At 42.6% G+C, this 7008-nt stretch overlaps 1 non-coding gene across 1 annotated transcript; it reads right to left on the reverse strand.

The window, feature by feature from the left end:
- Positions 1 to 6333: 6333 nt before the first annotated feature.
- Trnas-cga (transfer RNA serine (anticodon CGA)) lies at positions 6334 to 6407 on the reverse strand. The gene has a single exon. It is a non-coding gene; the product is annotated as a tRNA-Ser (tRNA).
- Between the last annotated feature and the right edge of the window lie 601 nt (positions 6408 to 7008).

The following is a 7008-nucleotide window of genomic DNA, read 5'->3' on the forward strand; positions in this document are numbered from 1 at the left end:
GTAACATGCAGTAGTTGGTGCGATCGGCGTTTTCTTTAACATCGCACCAATTACGTATCTCTTTCTAGGACATGGTGGTAGGACTCGCAAGAAAAACGTAAGAGACATGCACACCCATCGTTGATTTGGGTCAGTATTATTTCGTATCGCAGGCAATCTGTTATTGACGGTGTATTATACTTAGTAGTACTACGGAATCTGTGATATGTTCGCATTTGAGCATCAGGCTTTATAAAGTGTGTGTTTGTGGAAAGGAAATGACTATGTCCGGTCATACGGAGGGTATAGATTTGACTTGGAGTACTGTGATAGCAAAGGGGAGAGTATGTCAAGTCATAAGAAAGGTAGTCATATTTCTATTTCCAGAGCTGCAGCCATCAAGAGGATGTATATCCGATACTTCGCTCATTGTCGAATGCCATTCAATAGAGACCACAATCATAAGATTTAATTGCAAGTATAATGATAAAAAATATATGTGACCAGTTTTCTGGAATAATTCTGTCTTTGTATGGCCTGTGGTGGGAATGATCCACGTTTCCCAATAACGGCAGCGGCCGTCCAAATGCATAGGCCTGTTGGAGTGTAGGAATTTATCTGAGTTAACTTTACCATCGTCTAAACGGCCGAACAGCGAACTAATACTTAATATGTGTTGGGTGGCTTTCGTGATCAATTGGAAATTTGAGAAGATTGTGTATGGAGGTGCATCTGCACTCGGCTGTTATTCCTTCCTATGTAAATTGTTCAGCTGACTACTTCTGCACTTTTGGCGCTTTTATTTAGTTGAGAGAAGATCGATTGTGGTGTGAGCATCTAGCATGTGGAGGACACGTTTGCCTGTTCTCTAGACATGGAAAGAGCTTAGTTGACTTGTAAATTATAGGGATGGTTTGGAATCTGTACATCACCAACATTGGTATTCGAGAGTGGAAATAACAATTTCCTCTAATTGTTCCTATTTACTCAGTGGTTTACAGCTCTCTGCACCTCTCCAAAGCTTGGAGTTTGTAGAGAATTAATTTCTAATCTATATCTTTGGAATTACGTTACGCTAGTAATCGGTAGGGTGATGCCCAATTCTTAATATCGAGAGGTACCGCAAAAATAGTATTATATTATGGAGAAAATACGTGTGTTCTTGTAATCCCTGAGTCTGGAGATGTGCGTTGAAAAGTGAGCAAGCAAGGAAGCAGAAACAGTAATGCGGTTGTGCCAAGGGGGAACGATACCGAATTTGTAGAACAGTTCTGAGGTGCTGTGGGCACCTGTCGGGCGCAGGTGCTCTGATGCTGAGAGGAGTATATATATGGTACTGTCTGTCTTCACGGTATATGTACAAATGTTGTAAAAGGGATGATTTTGTATGGCGAAGGATATGAACTGTATGTTTACAACACCGACTCAGTAGGCGGTAACATATTTACGGTTTCATGGACTAATATTCAGGCTCCTGTCCTTGTTGGGAGAGCAGTGTAAATGAGTAAGTCTTCCTGTATTTTACGATATGTATGGCACTTTGCGAAGCTTAGTTGTCAGTACAATATGGTGATCAGTGTAAAATAGTTTACTGCCACTGAAAGTCTCTTCTGTAGAAAGAAAAGGCTGATGGTACTTCCCTAGGACTGGGGAGCATCGTCAGATATAACTGGTGTAAGTGTACACACACCATAATTTTTTCGGGTGCTTTACAGATATAAAAAATAACCGCACTGTTTGTGTAAAAGGTTTATATATTGTACTGTAAAGTTACTGTGGCTTACATTGTGTAAAATGTTAATATATTGCATTGTAAAGTTACTACAGTTTATGTTATGGCATGACTAGAGAGGATGACTGTGTGTCCTGTCGTGAGGGGTGTATAGATTCAGCACGTCGATAACCGTGAGGGTATGAGAGAGATTTTTTTAAGTGGAAAATTATATGCCCTATAGATATTGAGATTCATTCCAGAAGCACAATTTTCAAGATGAGACGTTATCTGATTGGTGTCAGACTGTAGCAGCAATCGTAATATTTAACTGTAATTACATTGGTAAATATCTTCCTGGCTTCCAATGTTCTTGTGAGTCTGGTATGTATTTGATGATCTGTAGACAACTTTACGGATTCAACTGTCCATGCGATTTAGCGATCAGAAAAAAATAATTTTACCTCTGAAAGTCCAAGAAAGAAACGGTGGATGCTGCTTCGATATCAACGGCATCAGTAATTCGGCAGGTAAATTCGGTGAGAGCCAATCATAATGTTCGATTCAGTCACATCCTTTGTGCTGGGATATAGGAGCCTCTATACAGTGGTGAGAACATTTGCGTATGTTGGGAGCAGGAAGGCTATCACGTTAGGTCCGCGAGGAAGACTGCATTCAGCGTTATTTTCGTAAACAGTTTCTGTTAGGGTAAGAATTTTTGTCCATACAAGCTGAGACATCAAGAAGGTGAGGGTATATTTCTGGGACACAATACAATTCCTGAGAAGTCGACTTGGATGTTACTTTTTACAATGCCATGTGACGTAAGAATAACATTGAGAAGATTTTAGATGGCTAGTCGCCAGGTGGGCGTTTTGTGGCGAGGCGACGGGTGAACCATGCTGGGGAAGGTACGCACGGCTGAACACGTCACGCATTGTCCATTACAAATGCTAGGGGGAAAGCAGCCTGTACTATTCTTTCATTAGCGGTAATGACGAGTGCTGCCTTGAGGCGTCTCGAGTATGAGACAGACGTGAACGCGCCTTGGAATTCTGTGACGTTGGTATAACTGTGACTGTATACTAAGAAATAGAGACAACTTAGTCCTGCACCCGTCAGCGGCTAGCGGTTGTGCGTGCTCACTGAAGCGTCTGTGTTCCCACTCGTTCACATTGGCATATCGACCACATGTGTGAACGCCCCTACTTGGAACATCTGCGCTCTGTAAATAAGTCTTCACTCCCGTGCGTTCGAGTCATCATCAGCATCTAGGTGAACATGTATTGCGATAGGAATTCCTCTGGTGTCAAGTATGAAAGGGCTGTCGTCGCCTCATGCCTGAGGGCAGCTGTGTGCAGTTTGACAGCTGTTTGGCCGCATGACTTCGTGGGGGGACCGGGGGTGGCGGGGGGTACTCGCGCATGTTGATTGCATTATTTTGCGAGCTGGTCTGTAGGCTGCGTTATGTGTTATTTGGACAGGTTACGAGTACCGAGCGTGTCTACGCACCACTGTGCTGCGTTATTTAGGATGAGTCTGTCAGTGTGTACTGTAATTATTTGGTTAATTTAGGAGTTGTTTGTATGTCTTGAGAGCTTTATTTAGAAGTAGTTCACAGGTTTGTGGGCTGTGTGGCGTGGCCCCAAGAACAAGAGGGCTAGTGTTTTGTATCAGTGTGATAAATGTACTCCATTCCTAAATAAAATGTTCCAAAATAAATAGAGTGCACTCCTTCCTTACTCTATGTAGGAGCCCATCGCAGGCTGAGTCATTTTTGCGCCATTTTCCCCCTACGCACCACCATCTTGGATGATGTCACAGGAGGGATGACAGCATATGGTGGTAGTACTATGTAGTAGGTCAGTTGGAGTCTAGATTTCGTTGTAGAGAGAATGCCTGCAATATAAAGACTTGTGTCCAGAGTGGTTTTCCCGCCATTTAGCCCCACCAATTTGGATCACATCACGAAACGGACGACAGCGCCCTCTGCTTGTGGCACTGTGTACTTGGTCCAGACCTTGTGGTGAACACACTGTTTGACGCCATCTTGGATAATGGTAGTTGCGTCACCACCTGACGTCACTGTAGCCCCTTCTGGTGATGGCGATATGAACTAAGTCAGTTGGGGTCCGGGCCTTGTTGTGAACACACTGGATGCCACCATTTTAGATTACGTCACAGATGAGGGCGCCCTCTGGTGGTGGCGATGTGTACTTCTGCAGCTGGTCTCTGGACCTCATGGTGAACACACATGCATAAAATTGTTTGAATAAAGACTTATCTCCAAGTCCATTTCCCACGAATCCTTAGGCGGTCGGGCGGCTGAGGTTAGTATGTGTGTGCTTTCTTGCTCTTCATTTGCTTAGATTAGCAGCAAAACCCCAAGTGATCTTTGTTTACCGCCAAAATTCAAACTTGGCGCCAGTTCATAGGAGGAACTGGCGGTCTGTTTACTTACGTTAGTGGAGGTAGCCCAAGTGAGCTATCTTCCCGCGATTTTCTTTGCTTAGTTAAGATAACTGTGGTGTGATCCATTAACCGGCTGGAAATTGAACTTTCCGCCATTTTTCTGGAGGAGAGGGGCGTGGCACTTTCCCGCTAAAATAGAAACTTCCCCCCAAAATCCGCAGTCTTTGATGATGTCATGGTAGCCATTTTGGATGACATCATGCGCTGTTGCCAAGCCTACACGCTGCCATCTTGGATGACATCTTCGCTGTCATCTTGGATACATCTGGTAACAATGCAGAGTGTCCTCATGGCCCCCTTGCCCCAAAATTCTTGGTCATTTTTTCTATTTTGAGTAAGGTACTACACTTGCAATTTCTATGGAGCTTGAAGCTAAATATTTCAACTTCTAAAACTGATTGAACGACTTATTAAAATACACACAGCTTACATGTTTATCGTAAAATGCATTGCCTGCCTCTTCGAAATTTGAAGCAGCCATAACTTACCTATACTTCATCTCTCAATTTCATTATGTTTATCTGTTTGGCTGAGGATATACCTTTCACTTCTCTGGAAGTCTCTGGAGTGATTGCTGTATTATGTTGCTGATATGCTGAAAGGTACAGTAACGTGTTGTTTGCAGAGCAAAATTTGCGGCTGTGCAATCATAAATATACGTCACAGCATCGGAATTGCGAACAAAAAATGCTAGTAAGAGGTTCTTACCAAAGATATGGTGTATTGTTTGGGTCCAAAATTCAGACGTGCCCACTTACTGTGAGCTCAACACAGGCACTGAGGAAAAAACAATATATAGCAAATTAACAACTACTTTTTCCTCTGGCTGTGAAGAGTGGGAGGGTAATTGAGGTAATTGACACTAATCTAGTAATAGAGAGTACCCTGTCCAGTCCGGACAATGACTGTGAGATGTGTGTAACCTTAGTTACTATTAAAAAATAGCATCAGATAATGTCCTGCACAGTGATGTTTTGGTAACCATTGTTGGATGTGAGTGTTCCTCCATCCAGAATATCTACAAAATGTGTACTTCTTCTTCTAATAAAAGAGAAGTCTACATCATAAGTACACATGGTTGGCTGCGATTGCACTATCCTCCTGTGATGTCACTTTGTCTCGAATGCCACACAATGTGTACGTCTCCCTTCGTTTCGCCTTGGAGATGAGCTGTGGCCCTGACAGAGAATTACACAAACTTGTTACATCCAATACATCCAGTGTGAGCAATGCTCTTCCAGAAGCTGCAGTGCTGTTTGCCGATGTGAAGAGAAAAATCAGAAAAATCATTCCACGCAAAACTACATAATGTATTTCGACGTGGCTCAGCAGACGCACACACACACACACACACATATATATATATAGAGCATGCACTTTACAGATCCTGTGGTTAGAGGAACACTCACAACCACTAGTCGTTATAAAAAAAAGTAGAATGACCAGTTCACTCTCTGGCACTAGTTTTTAATAGCAACTAACATTAAACTTATCTAACAGTCATTGTCTGGACTGGATAGGGTTCTCTCTATTGCTAGATGTATTTTAATTACTCTGCTATTCTTCACAAAGTATTGTTAGTTAGCTACGTATTGCATGTTTCTCAATACCGACATGATGGCTGTCTTGTACCAGGGAGTGATGTGAGCTCACTGTAAGTGGTACCCACTTACTGTGTGCGTTTGTGTTTTGGCTCCAAACAATACACTACGTTTTTAGTAAGCAGCTCTTACTGACATTTTTTTGTACGCAATTCATATTCTTTGACTTATATTTCGGATACATTGCACAGACGCAGATATTGCTTTGTAAACAACACGCTTCTGTAGCTTTCAACCCATCGCAGACTTGCCCAAACCAAGTAACAAAGAGACAATTCTTGAGGCTTCGAGAGAAGTGAAAGGCAAATCCTTGGCTAAATAAATAAACATAATGAACTTGAGAGTTAAAGTATAGCTAAGTTATTTTTGCTTGAACTTTCTGTAGAGGCAGGCAATGCATGTTACAACAAACATGTAAGCTGTGAGTAGTAGTAAGTTATTCAATCCCTTTTCAAAGTTGAAATATTTAGTTTAAAGCTCCACAGAGCTTTCAAGTGAGGTACCTCACATATAACGCAATAAATGATAAATAATTTTATTTGTGAAACTTCCTGGCAGACTGAAACTGTGTGCACCGACCGAGACTCGAACTCGGGACCTTTGCCTTTCGCGGGCAAGTGCTCTACCATCTGAGCTACCGAAGCACGACTCACGCCCGGTCCTCGCAGTTTTACTTCTGCTGGTATCTCGTCTCCTACCTTCCAAACTTTACAGAAGCTTTCCTGCGAACCTTGCAGAGTTTGGAAGGTAGGAGACGAGATACTGGCAGAAGTAAAGCTGTGAGGACCGGACGTGAGTCGTGTTTCGGTAGCTCAGATGGTAGAGCACTTGCCCGCGAAAGGCAAAGGTCCCGAGTTCGAGTCTCGGCCGGTGCACACAGTTTCAATCTGCCAGGAAGTCTCATATCAGCGCACACTCCGCTGCAGAGTGAAAATCTCATTCTTGAAATTCTATTTCTATTTGATATATCGACTATGTCATCGTCTTTGAGATGATACATGTCTCTCTGTTAGCGTCTTTCGTCATCTCATGCATGTACTTAAGCAAAGCATATTGTACCATAGTTTAAGAGACATATTATAATAACCTTCTTCCTTCCTAAAGCTGAACACCTTCCTCCTTCCTAAAACCAGACATTCCCTTCCACTTAAAATCGAACATCTCCATTTCCTTCTTCCTAATATGGCTTCTGTTTGTCTGTTGGCTATGTTGAGTTTGTAGTGTAGTTTTTAGTAGGTGGTGGAG

This window comes from Schistocerca gregaria, chromosome 4 (genome assembly GCF_023897955.1).
Source record: "Schistocerca gregaria isolate iqSchGreg1 chromosome 4, iqSchGreg1.2, whole genome shotgun sequence".
Classification (NCBI taxonomy): Eukaryota; Metazoa; Arthropoda; class Insecta; order Orthoptera; family Acrididae; genus Schistocerca; species Schistocerca gregaria.